The 13,840-nt window shown below is 36.4% G+C and overlaps 1 protein-coding gene across 1 annotated transcript in view; it reads right to left on the bottom strand.

Annotated features, from left to right (window-relative positions):
* MAGI2 (membrane associated guanylate kinase, WW and PDZ domain containing 2) overlaps positions 1 to 13,840 on the bottom strand; it is a 1,419,801-nt gene that overhangs the window by 620,456 nt on the left and 785,505 nt on the right. The window lies entirely within an intron of this gene.

Genomic DNA, 13,840 nt, shown 5'->3' with positions numbered 1-13,840 from the left:
TAAGCCCTTATGCCGCAAGCACTGAGCCTGTGCTCTAGAGCCTGTGAGCCGCAACTACTGAGCCCGCATGCCACAACTACTGAAGCCCGTGTGCCTAGAGCCCATGCCCTACAACAAGAGAAGCCACCGCAATGAGAAGCCCGCGCACCACAACGAACAGTAACCCCTGCTCGCCACAAGTAGAAAAATCCCGTGCGCAGCAACGAAGACCCAACACAGCCAAAAATAAACAAATAAAGTAAATTTAAAAAAAAAAAGATAATGGTACAATTTCATTCTTTTGCATACGTATATCCAGTTTTCCCAGAACCATTTGTTGAAGAAACCATCCTTTACTCTTTATATTCTTGGCACCCTTGTTGAACATCAGTTAACTATATATGTGTAGATTTATTTCTGGGATCTTTATTCAGTTCCGTTGGTATATATGTCTGTCTTTATGCCAGTACCACGCTGTTTGATTCTTTTAACCTTTTTATGTATTTTGAAATCAGGAAGAGTGATGCCCCCAACATCATTCTTTTTTCTAAGGATTGATTTGGCTATCTGTGGTCTCTCGTGGTTCCACGTGAATTATAAAATTGTTTTTTTCCTACTTTTGTAAAAAATGATATTGGGATTTTGATGGGGATTGCACTGAATCTGTAGATCACTTTGGATAGTTTGGATGTTTTAGCAATATTAAATCTTCCAAAATTGATGAATATGGAATATCTTTCCATTTGTTTATGTCTTTTTAAAATATTTTCATCAATGTTTTGTAGTTTTCTGTATACTGGTCTTTCACTTCCTTAGTTAAGTTGTTTAAGTATTTTATCTTTTTGGTGCTATTGTAAAGGAAATTATTTTCCTAATTAGGCCTTACATTACATTGACTGAATACTTTCCCAATGGGTAAATGTTCCTTCAAGCACAGACTTTGTGTCAAACAAGGCTGGAAGTAATTTCAATTTTGTCATTTACTACCTGAGAGACTTTTTACAATTACTAAACATCTTTGAGCTTCAGATTCCTCCTTGTAAAAAGCATTAAAATAATACTTTCATGGAAGAAACATTGTGAAAATTACAGATAGCACATGCAAACATGAAGCCTAGTATATTAGTCTGGATTATCTAGAGAAAGAACAAATAGGATACATAGGCCTAAAAATCAGGAGCACCAAGTATTAGGAGAAGATGGATGTCCAACTCAGTCAGGCAGAGAGCAAATTCAATCTTCCTTCACCTCTTTCTTCTACTCAGGCTCTCAACATGTTGATTGGTGCTTGGGGAGGGCCAATATGCTTTACTGAATTCACCAATTAAAATGCTCATCTATTCTGGAAACACTTTTGTAGACACACCCATAAACAATGTTTAACCAGATATCTAGGCATCCCAAGGTCCAGTCAAATTGACACATAAATTAATCGTCACATCTGGTACTGTTTTTGATCTTTTGATGTTGTAGTTATTTCAGCCTAAGTGTTTATCCATTTGTGTATCCCATTTAGAACAACCCTACAAGAGAGTTCTTAGCTCATGTTTGGCAATCCAGCAACTATTTACCAACACATTGAGTTTATTATTTCATCAGCCCTGGTTATTAGATAGTATTTCTTTATATCTGACCACAATCTTTGTCTCTTTATCTATTATTTGTCCTAGTCCCACTCTTTAAGGTCACACAGAACAAGTCTCATTTCTCTATGATGTCCCACTCATCAGTCATTTAAACACAGTGCTCATGTAATCCTAGAGCCCTTTCAGTCCCACACGAAGTTCAAGACAAATCCAAGATTAGCATTTGACCTTGCAATTCCTAGGCCTCAAATGCATACTTGAACAAATAATTCTTGGCTTTCTCTAGGCCACAGTTTTTCCCCACCAATGCCTCGTTTCTCTGGAGCACTGCAGCCAGCCCTTCACTAGCTATCCTTTGTATTTTAATACATTTTTAGACCTTTTTCTATTTTGGCTGCAAATGAGACAGATTCTGTTCCAGTTTTATTTTTCAGAAAATATTATGGGCATGGTGGTATGATTTAGTTGACATCAAAGAGGCCAGAACTGTTTGGAACACTCAGGTGCAGCCTGGATGCAAACCACTCCATCAGACAATCACTCAGTTCTGAACATTGCAGTATTATACTTCTGTTTAATTCCTTCAAGTGCCAATAATTCTTGTACTTGAAAGTACATTGCTAGCACAAAAAAGTTGCAAATGACTGTTCTAGGACTTGAATCCACCCTGCCTTAGCAAGGCCTGTCAAAGTCAATTCCCTCTCTAGCAACCTGATAGTCCCCCTGCGCCAGCATCTTCCCTTTAAAACCCAAACACTAGCTTTTCAACCTGCTGTCTCAATATTTTCATGCTCACATTTAATGTATTTTGTTACCTTTGGCAAGATCTTGATCAATATTTTCTTATTTTGAGGCAGCCGTGATCTACTTTCACGCACTCTTGGGAATGTTCTACTCTCTTATATGATTTCTACTTCTACTATTGTTTATGAAAAATAGATGCCATGAGGATGCATTTTTTCATTAATAGAGGAGTTATGTAAAACTTAAATGAAACACATAAACAAAAATACTTTTTAAGTTACTGCAACCCATGTTGGAAGGATATAAACAATTCTGTTAAATATTATTGTTGAATCCAATTCTATAATAAGAAGTTATTGGAGTCTACCAAGGAGCAAGTGTGGTCTCAAATTACATATAATAGAATTAAATCAATGGTAACTGTAAGAATACTCAATAGAAAGTAATAAGCAACAAGAATACATGGGATGTGTTTCTCTAAGATGAGAATGAGTATTCACAGGGGATGGTTTAAAAATGAAGTAAAATTTTAAATTAAAGAATAAAATAAGAAAAAAAGAATAAATGAAAATAAAGTGCCTCTCTTCCTTTGTTAGCTCAGCATTTTCATATAATCAGAGACAAACATTTTTATTCCCCCAATAGCCTCCTAATTACTACTAAGAAGGCCTGTGTAGATAATAGGATAAGGATTTGAAGATGAAAGAATAATAAAAGAAGAAAATGTTATATTTTCTAAACTACAGGGATATGATATAATTTATTAAATTATAAAGAGAAAATTAGATATATATCAATTGAAATAATTTTTTCCATTCAAGCAAATATTAAGTATGTAGGACCCATTTGCCAAGAGGGCAGATTCCAGTATACCGTTGAACTTATTGAATAACATGAAAAGTGTAGTTAATTGGGTAAATTACATCAGTTTTTAGACATACACCATGCCAAACCATACAACTTGTGTTTGAACAAAACTCCCACGAGCATGCCCATTTCTAACACAGTGTTGCTTCCTATGCAGGACAGAGAAGTCATTTTAGTTAAATTTCCACTCTATTCAACAAGTTATTGCCTTGTGGGAACATTTATAAATATCATCTCCATTATTCTCATTGTTTCTTATAGCTATACAGGTAAAAAAAAAAAAAAAAGAATTGAAATGTAAGATCCAGAACAAAGATATAAAACCATTTGAAGTATAAAATGTAGCATATCCCCAAAGAGGAAGATTTTTAGGACATAGAGGAGGAATACAGCAGAGATTCCAGGTAGGCTTCTCAATTTTCAGGAGAAATCAAAAGATAAACAAAGCAAGAATAAAGAAAGAGAATAGTGTCAGTGGGCTGCTGGTATAAACAAAACCCTTGAAAGATCAGCAAAAAGAAAATCTAAATTGTGAGAGAATAAAAATATGACAGGAGTTAAATATTAAAAGGAAAACAAGCAAGAAGAGAACTAAAATGAAGGTTAGTGCAAAGGCAGGACCAAGAACGTGAAGGAAAAACATGATAACATGTTGCAAGAAAGCTTCCCAGTGTAGGATATCTTTAACTTCTGATTAATATGTTTTGCTTCTAAGATGAGTATATATAACACTCTCTGAAGGTGAACTTTTCATGAAAATAAACCAAGATAACGATGTATTATTTACCCCCCAAGCTGTAAATATAGGCTTTGAAAAAGTAGCCTGCAGCTATCACTCCTTAAGATTCCTGGGAGACATGTGGGTGTCTCAAAAAGTGAAAAAAAAATCTACAAACTAGTATGTTAAGATTAAAAAAAGAGCAGATGAACTTGTAAATGTGCATTTTATTACTACATTGATTTTAACAGTTTGGTAATGCACTGATAGTTTTATAAATCTATTTTAAATCTAACATATTCAAAAAATGACAAACATTATTGAGGCCAAAGAATAAGTTGTTTCCAACTTCATTACAATCTAGTCATTTTTCTAAAGTATATTTATATGTGCCTAGAATGTTTGGGGCATATAAGAACATCAGGTTTATCTGCATTTATAGAATACATTCATAAATTAATTATCGATAGTTTAATCATGTTAATTTGAATATAAATTTGAATGCATATTATAAATTGCTTCTAGACAGAAGATAGTTAAAATATTTTATAACAAGATATGTGTTCCATTTGCTTGGCATTTTCAGGGAGTATAGTATTCTATTTAGGTGAATATTCTAGTCTTTCCCCTTTAGAAGTTCAAACTTTTAAATTTTAATCACCTTTGAAACAAATCTTTCTCAAATATTATGTTTTTGCATATACCTTAACCTCTTCTGGATAGCTCAGGGTCATTATTAGGAAAATCAATAGCTGTGCTGGGTTGCAATACTCTGCTGTCATCTGGGAGACTGATGAGTGCTCCCACTATAACAAATGACCCTAGACGACTCTGGTTTTTAAATTTCATCTGTACATTTTTTGTACTTTTCGCCCGTCCTAAATCCCTGTGAGGCTGTCAGCATGCCGGCCTGGAGGAGTCTCCATCCTCTCCCCTCCCTCCCTCACATAAACCATTGTACGCATCTACTAATTTGCTGCTACATTTTATCCTAAATGAGAGGCTTTTATTAAATTGAGGGAAGATAGGGGAAGAGGGAGGAAAGAAGTTAAAGTTACCAAATCTGCAAATATTATTTGTAAAATGTGCACATACTTGAAGGTAGAAATGATAGGAAATGCCCTTGTTGCAGTGGGTTATGCTTCACTTCAAGTATAATAATACTTGCTTCATCTCCAGGGAAACCAGATGGCTGCATCAGAAGATTTTTCTCTGGAAGTTTTATGGAAACGACTGACTCTCACCCTCAGAGAGCGTGAGCAAAGTCAGAAGTATCCAATCCTTCTGGGAAGGGTCATGAGGGGTCCGGCCTGGAGAACCTTTCTGTTCTTATGGGCTAGCCCGGAGGGAACAGATCCTTTTGGGAAACAGCACCCTCCAATACCAGGTCACAATGCCAAAGGACAGGTTTCTCTAGGCAAATGCATGTCCCCTGCTGTAATATCCTCAGATATGTCATGGAGGTAGGGGAGTAAAAGAAAGAAAGCTCAGTGGAAAAACTTAAATCAAGTCTTTACCTTTTATTTACCTATCATAAGGTTCATGTCAGTTTGAGCTTCCTATATATGGTTTAAAACTTTTTTGCTTATTGACTCTTTATGTTGTGTTAAGTATTTGGTTTACCATCAGTAATCAAATTTAAAATATAAATTTTTCAGAATTATCATTGTACCCATTAACTGTTTAGTGAAAGGAATCAAACTTTCACCTATTGTAAGAAAATTTAAAGAAGCCATCCTAACGTAAAAGAGAAAGAGAGAGAGAGAGAAAGGTGAAGTGGGAGTAGAAATCTTATTAGCAATGTATAATTAATAATTGAATAAAATTTTATTTTCATTTCCTTTCCATTAAGTCTCCTAAGAATAAAAGAATAATAAGCAAACTCATGCTCCCTTATACTTCATTGAAAACCAGCGAGAAAATCTTAGGGAAATACCTAATAAATTCCAAGTACCATATGTCCATGTTAATTAGAATGCCTTCACATTTCTTTATTGAGAGAACACACATACTAGTTCCTTTGTTTTAAAATAACATCCTGAATTTGCGTATTTTCCAATATATCCCAGGACCTTTCTATCTCTCCTGTAGGTTTGGCCTCATTACTTCTGTTCTCCAACTCTCTACTGACTTTCTATACTAGAGGTACAGAAATCAAGAAAGTCTTTGTAAGACTTGAAAAAGATTAAAGCAAGCGTGAACAAAGACAGGAGTTATAGGACAGGGTAATTATCATTAGTTCAAGAAGTATGTAGGAGGTACCGTCAATGGAACTTGGGAGGTGGAGCTGGTGGGGTGGGGGAGGTTTACTGGAAGATACCGTTTTGTCGACTAAGTTTACTAGGCTTTGAGTTCGGGAAACCTGACCAACAATGAATCACTGCAGTGAAAACCAGACTACAAGGAATGGCCATAGAAAGAGAAGAACTACATTCCGGAGAAAGTGTTACAGTGTAGAGAATATTGAGAGAAAAACAGGTATGGGAACTCAGAACAGGGACCCATGAGGTTAACAGCGAGATTTAAGACAAGAACAAAATGATTACAATTATGATACAAGTTAATCTAGGACAAGATTCTGAAGCCGAATTGATGCTGCAGCTCTAAACTTCTGACCTAGAGCATTTTGAATTAGGAAGTAGATGTGTTCCAGAGTTTCAATTCTATTTGAACGTCTACATAGGGATTAAGGGGTTCCCATGGTTTGGTTCAAGGAAAGAAGTTGGGCATTCATTCCATTGATAGTCATTGAGTGCTTCCTAGATACCAGGACCATTCTAAGCTCAAGGATGAGCAGTGGCTCAAATTATCTGACCTCTTGAGAAGTCTACATTCTAGTGGGTGGACACTGACAATAATCAAATAAACAAATGGGCATAGAATGCATTTTCAGTTACAGTCAGCACAATAAAGAAAATAAATCAGAGGAAGGGAATGGAGAATGTCAGCAGGTGTTATTTGGGATAAGGTGGTCAGGTAAGAGTTTCCTGAAGATTCTTAGATGAATATCTCAAAGTAAGAAAAAGGAGTATGTGGTTATTTGGAAGACAAGTAGTCTAGGAAAATGAAATGACAAATTCAAGATCCCAGGTAGATGAGAATGTGCTTGTTCTGTTTGAGGAACAGAAAGGAAGCCAGCATAGCTAATATAAATAGGCTGACGACAGTATGAGTAAAACTTCCCATTTTGTTATAACTAATAACAAGTATCAACTTCTGTTCTTACTGAGCCCTAAAAATTCATACTTTTAGTGTCTTTAAGAATTACTTTTTATGGAGAAAACCCCATGCAGACAAGATATGTTGACCACTTGATCCTAATTTTATCTGGTTGTTACATACATACATATACGGCCCATAACAGATCTAACAGAGCTGATTATTATATAAAGAGAGACTAACTGCTTCGGCATATTAAATTTTAACCTAATGTTATGGATGATTTTCCATAATTGTCAGAGTTTGAAGCCTTCAATAAGGAAGAGCTTTCATATGGTATGAATCTTATACAACATGATTACTTTTAAATATAAGGACAGCAGGGTATTTTTGAGAACGGTTACTTCAGTTACAGTTTGACTAATTTTTAGTCAAAGCACTCAGTATATCTGTATACTTTGCAGCATGATCAATGGAAGTCTCAAAGTTTCAGATATTGTTTTGTACCCAGGATGAATGAAAGTTGCAGTTTATAAAAACAATTTATAAAACCATCTACATCTACTGTAACTTTGTTGGAGATTGAGATCAATGTTCTGAAATAAAGTATTTAGTAATATAAATTAGGACACAGCTTTCCTATTTTTTTTTTTTTTTTTTTTTGGTATGCGGGCCTCTCACTGTTGTGGCCTCTCCCGTTGCGGAGCACAGGCTCCGGACGCGCAGGCTCATCGGCCATGGCTCGCGGGCCCAGCCGCTCCGCGGCATGTGGGATCTTCCACGAACCTGTGTCCCCTGCATCGGCAGGCGGACTCTCAACCACTGTGCCACCAGGGAAGCCCCTTTCCTATTTTTTGATAATTTCTATTCCTCCTGAGAGAAATAAAAGATCTGTGGTTAATCAGATTCTAGACTCCACCGTCTCTTAGATCAGAAATATGGAAAATATAAAGAAAGAATGTCTCAGGAAGTTCTATTTTTCAGATTTGAAATTCAGATATAAAAATAGCTTTTGTAGAGTAGGATGTTAGGTTATAGTTTTCAAATAACTAATGTATGAAACGAGTCTCTGAAAAAAGTTTGACAGGAAGGGGACATTAGGGCATCACTGAGAGTAACTGGAGTAAATGAAACTTCTCCTTTAGGAAGGTCTATATGTCTAATCTAAGACTAATGGCAAGAGCCATTGATCATCACTTATTGATGTTATTTTAGAGAAACATGAACTCTCATGCAGAAGACTGTTGTAATCAATTTGATCAAGAATTGATCGTGTGGAATGAGTGAATTTACTGTCTTTGATAGTCATGGAATTGTAAGATCCAGTAAATATTTTTCAATATATATTCACAGCTGCAGTGATACACAAATAAACACTATAAAATATTTATTATCAATATTGTTATCCATTTTTGTCCACTCAGAAAAACAACTCAGAGGTGAAAATATTCACCCAATCAGCAAAGGCAAATAGGTTCTGCTTGTTGAAGTAGTGAAGAGAAATATAAGTAAAAATTTTAAAGTCATGCAGTTTTTCTTCCCACTAAATGAGGGGCATGATATTTATTTCATGTGAAATCTCAATTTTTTTCAGATAAAAATTTATAAAGGATGTGTACAGGAGTTAGAAAATCATTGTAATTAAAGACACAAGCTTGGGCTTCCCTGGTGGCGCAGTGGTTGAGAGTCCGCCTGCCGATGCAGGGGATACGGGTTCGTGCCCCGGTCTGGGAAGATCCCACATGCCGCGGAGCGGCTGGGCCCTTGAGCCGTGGCCGCTGCGCCTGTGCGTCCGGTGCCTGTGCTCTGCAGTGGGGAGTGTGGGAAGATCCCACATGCCGCGGAGCGGCTGGGCCCTTGAGCCGTGGCCGCTGAGCCTGTGCGTCCGGAGCCTGTGCTCTGCAGTGGGGAGAGGCCACAACAGTGAGAGGCCCGCGTACCGGAAAAAAAAAAAAAAAAAAAAAAAGTAAAGACACAAGCTTGAGGGAAATTAAGGAAACCCCAAATATCACAGTTTTGGAATCCTCAGCTTTACCTAATATCATTATGGGTTGTGAGAGAGTCAAAGAAGTGAGTCTTATGTCCATGAATACTGGCTTTATTTTAACGATATACTCCAAAAAGGTTGGTCCTGTTCCTTTCAGCTACACTGAACAAAAAAATATAGAACTAACAGGAAACTGGTTAATACTGCAGTTTAGGTAATAGTAAACAAGTCATTTTATTTTCCTTGACTTCAGACTTTAAGTTATAATTTATATGATAATATTAAATTAGTTAATTAATTGATTGGTCTGCTCCTTCTAGTTCCTTTTGGGAAAAAAAGAGTACTTAGAAATAGGCATTTGCATGACATACTTTGGAAAAAGCTGGGCTTACAAGAGTCCCAAACCAAGAGGGAATTTTATCACATTTTAATGCACAATAACACTTCCAGTCTTAGTGCCTTACACAGGAGCAAAGCAGCATGCAAAAATCATATGCTCTCTGCAAATACCTTTGAACACATAATGAACCACTTACAAAAAACCTCTGGCATCGTAAGATCTCAAAGGGGTGTAAAACTTCACTCAATGTGTTTTTCCTTTACTGGTCAAATAAACACATACTGAATTTTATGTGCAAGTGTTTAGTGTTTCTAAAATGAACACCCAAGTGCACGGCTTAGAATCTTCCACAATAGGAAAATTTCCAAGAGAAAGAAAAAGAAGGAAATATCAAAAGAAAAAAAATCTTACAATATGTAATAATAGCTGGACCCTTTTAACTGCAAGCTCCAAGAATCTACTGTTGTTGTGGAGGTTATTACTTACATAGTAAAACTTTTCTCTTGTGACAGAGTATAAGGGAAAGAGAAACAATGAAATTTTATCTCTTTTTTGGTCTCCTGGAATGACAGCAATATTAGCATCAATTGAAGCATTGATCTGCCCTTCAGGAAATATTTACATTTCAGTGGATAGAAACTTGGACTGATAGAAGAATGGTTTTTCTGAAGGCTATTTATAGTGCTAATAATGATTTTTTATTGGATTGAGCATCTCTCTGTCACCAGTGCTATCTTGATTGGAAACAGAGATTCAAAATTTCAATAATAAATGCACCAAGGTCATACTAACAAAAGTGGATGTGGATTTTAGTTAGCAAAATTAAATGGATTTATGTAAAATTTGTTGTATCTCTTCTCTCATCATAGGAGTTATCAGCTTATTTTCCTAGAAAATTATTTGTCTTTAATACTTAAAATTTTATAGGACTGTATGTGCTATACCAGGAAGAACAGCACTCATTTACGTACAGTTGTGAGAAAACTTGAATTTCAGAGTCCTTGTAATAAAATTGTTGAAGAAACTATGCGGGCTGTTTACATTTGGCTCAAGTCCATATACATTAGGGTCCATGAGTAGGAGAAACCACGTCAAGGTGAAGGCGAGTGCCATATTTGCACTATATTCTGCAGATGCCCTAATAACTTGCTGGGTTTGATTTGGTCCTCTTAAAAACTGAAGGACTATTACAACTGAGCTTACAACTATTTAAAGAAAACCTTTAACTTTAAGAAACTTTAAGGGTTTCTTCAATAGACAGAAAAATAGCTTTGTTTCGATTTAAAAGTAGAAGAGCAAAATATGGTAGCAAATGTTACAACAGAACTGCTGCTCTGGAATATGACTGTGGATGATCTCACTCGATGAATTAAATGAAATAAGAGTCCAGGTGCAGCTCAGGGGACATGGGTTTGTTAAAGATGTCATTCAGAACTCAGGGTGAGGCAGTGGGAGTGGTCAGTGAAACCATGAACGTAGCATTCCAGACAACTGGAAGAAGTAGGTCAGGCAGGATTCATGGATTTAGATCCCTGGGTAATTTAGCACGTCAGACAGTTCCCACTGCTTCCTTCCAGGTACTTAGAGTACTTAACCTTTAGATTACCAAACCTACTTATTTGATTCTACCTCTGCAGTGTCACATTTATACCTGCCTGTGACCTTAATCCCAAAGGAATTGTCTGCATTCATCCACAGAACTCTGTGGTCTGTGTTTCACATGAAGCCTACATCTTCAGTCCCGACAGGAAGGTTCATGGTGTTCTTCCTGTTACTTGAGGTTACGTTAGGCTTGTCACTAGGCCTTGGTTATATTAACTTAATTTTCAACCTGACTGAATATGAAAAGATGAAGATGAGGTCATCCAAGTCATGGAAGAGTCTTTACCAACACCTGATGGTCCATTAGAGTCAAGTCCTCTGGGCCATTTACATGCAGAGCCATTCAGCAGCTGTTGTATAACGAACTGAAATGAGGTGCTCACACTAGGTGGGGGGGGTGGTGATGCAGAAAAAGCCTTTTAAGAATCTGCTAAAATTCTGCCTAGCGCCATGTGGCCTAACTGTAGAAGGTAACACAAGCATATTAAGGCCTTCCTTGCAGCCTCTGGTAATAACAGAATTGTTCTTCTGGAGCAAGGACTTTGGGTCAGTTTCTAAGAAGCAGAACTACAATTCAGGATAGTCGGTCTCGTTTCTAATCAAAGGACAAATTCCAGATTAAAATTAGAATTATTGACAACAAGACAGAAGTATATACATACATATATCAGTCTTAAGGATCCTACATGGTTAACAGGTCTGTGACCTTAATGCTCAGAGGAACTCAATTTCTTTTTAATTTCTTTAGTGGATTCACAGATATCAGAAATGAATTTTCTAGCCTGGCTGAGAGCTCTAAAGAGTACTGAGAAGGCATGAGAATGATCTAGCAAGGAGGAGGAAGGAGAACAATGGCCCAAAACACTGCAGAAGGGAGAACATATAACAGAGAAACTGGTATTTTATTATTTTATGAGAGAGTGATACCATGAAAGTTTGACAAATTGGTCTGAGGTCCTTCTTTATCTAGTTAAGTAGTACATGATTGTTACTCTGTATATTCTGAAAGCACCAACAGCAGAAAAGGCATTCCCTAGGCTTCCTTGATGAACAACACATTAATAACACAAATAACTCAGGTAGCTCTGAGTCTGGAGCTAGTGATTAATACTGAAGGAACAGCAGTGATTTTTAATAGAATGCCAATTCTACTGGTTCCTCAGCTGTAACTGTTGGAAAATCTGAAGATTCTGAGATTTGAGAAGGCTCCCTAGGTGTCCACCCAGATGGTTATGCGACCTGAGAAAAGAGCTTCTTATTTATCCAAGTACACAGTATGTATTTGTAAATAATAGTATTGATTCCCCAAAGTCATATGTGTAAATCAACCTTACTATTCAAAGATCAGCTCTATGCACGCCTGGGCGATTAACAATTTGGCACCAATTTAGCCAACTCTACTCTCAGTGCTGAAAAAACGTCTGAAGAAGATTCAGGATAACCCACCCTGACTCACAAAACTTGGTTATGTTTATATGGTTTCAGGATATTTCCCTCAAAATTTAACTGAAACCTAAAATTTAAGCTAGGCTTTATTTTTTAATATTGATATTAAACTTCATGACATCTAGTTTATCATGAGAATACAGGAAATTTAACATGCACATTGGATTTAATTTTTTCACTTTCTATGCAGTTAATACAATCTTTATTTAACAAATAAAAAAAAAGAAAGGAAAGGTCATATTTGTTAATCATACTACTCTTGGAATGCTCGTGGGTATTAAGGCATTTGTTCTTTGCTACATAAACATGACATTTAAATACGGTAACTAAATACAAGGCATTATTATTAGCAGACATGCAAACTAATGAATGCCACTAAATCATGTTGCAAAGCCCACAGGAAAACATACTACAAAATTTATTGTTAACTTACTCTGACTTCTTTGATATCATTATTTTCTATGATTTATAAGTTATTTTTCATATATAATTTAAGACAGCTTATATGATAAACACAGCTTTTTTATTTAACTGCTATGTATAAAACAGATAAGCAACAAGAATATACTGCATAGCACAGAGAATTATAGGCATTATCTTGTAATAACTTTTAATGGAGTATAATGTATAAAAATACTGAATCACTATGCTGTGAAAACCTGAAACTAATATAATACTGTAAATCAACTATACTTCAATAAAAAAATATAATATTTTCAATCAATCTTCACTATCATTCATTTTTGACAATTAGAAGAAAAAACAACACATATAAAACCATTTTCTTTTCGTGGGTATTTTTGCCTATTTCCTATGAATGTGGAAATAAGCAACTAAATGTCTGACCCATAACTTAGGCATATGTCTCAGCCTAAATTGCCTTAGGAGTGTGAAGTAAAAAGAGATTTTAATACTTCTAACAACTTAAAAATACTGAGTTCTTAAATAACTATAGTCCACTGGCCATCTACAAGTAAATGAAGGAGGAGGAGGAGGGCCAACTGTTACAAATCCAGTTTAGTTGCTCACGGTAGACCTCTGATATTTGATGGGCTAAGCAGCAATGCATATGAGTTTTGTTTTTAATATCACTCACTATTAATTGCAGTTCAGTAAAACTAGATTCATCTTTGGATGTAATAATACATATAAATATAGTTTACACATACAGTAACTGTGACGTAGGAATAAAGGTTTTTTTTTTTTTTTTTTTTTTTTTTTTTTTGCGGTACGCGGGCCTCTCACCGTTGTGGCCTCTCCCGTCGCGGAGCACAGGCTCCGGACGCGCAGGCTCAGCGGCCATGGCTCACGGGCCCAGCCGCTCCGCGGCGTGTGGGATCTTCCCGGACCGGGGCACGAACCCGCGTCCCCTGCATCGGCAGGCGGACTCCCAACCACTGCGCCACCAGGGA

This window comes from Physeter macrocephalus, chromosome 5 (assembly GCF_002837175.3).
Source record: "Physeter macrocephalus isolate SW-GA chromosome 5, ASM283717v5, whole genome shotgun sequence".
NCBI lineage: Eukaryota > Metazoa > Chordata > Mammalia > Artiodactyla > Physeteridae > Physeter > Physeter macrocephalus.
This window is presented reverse-complemented; position numbering and strand designations above follow the sequence as displayed.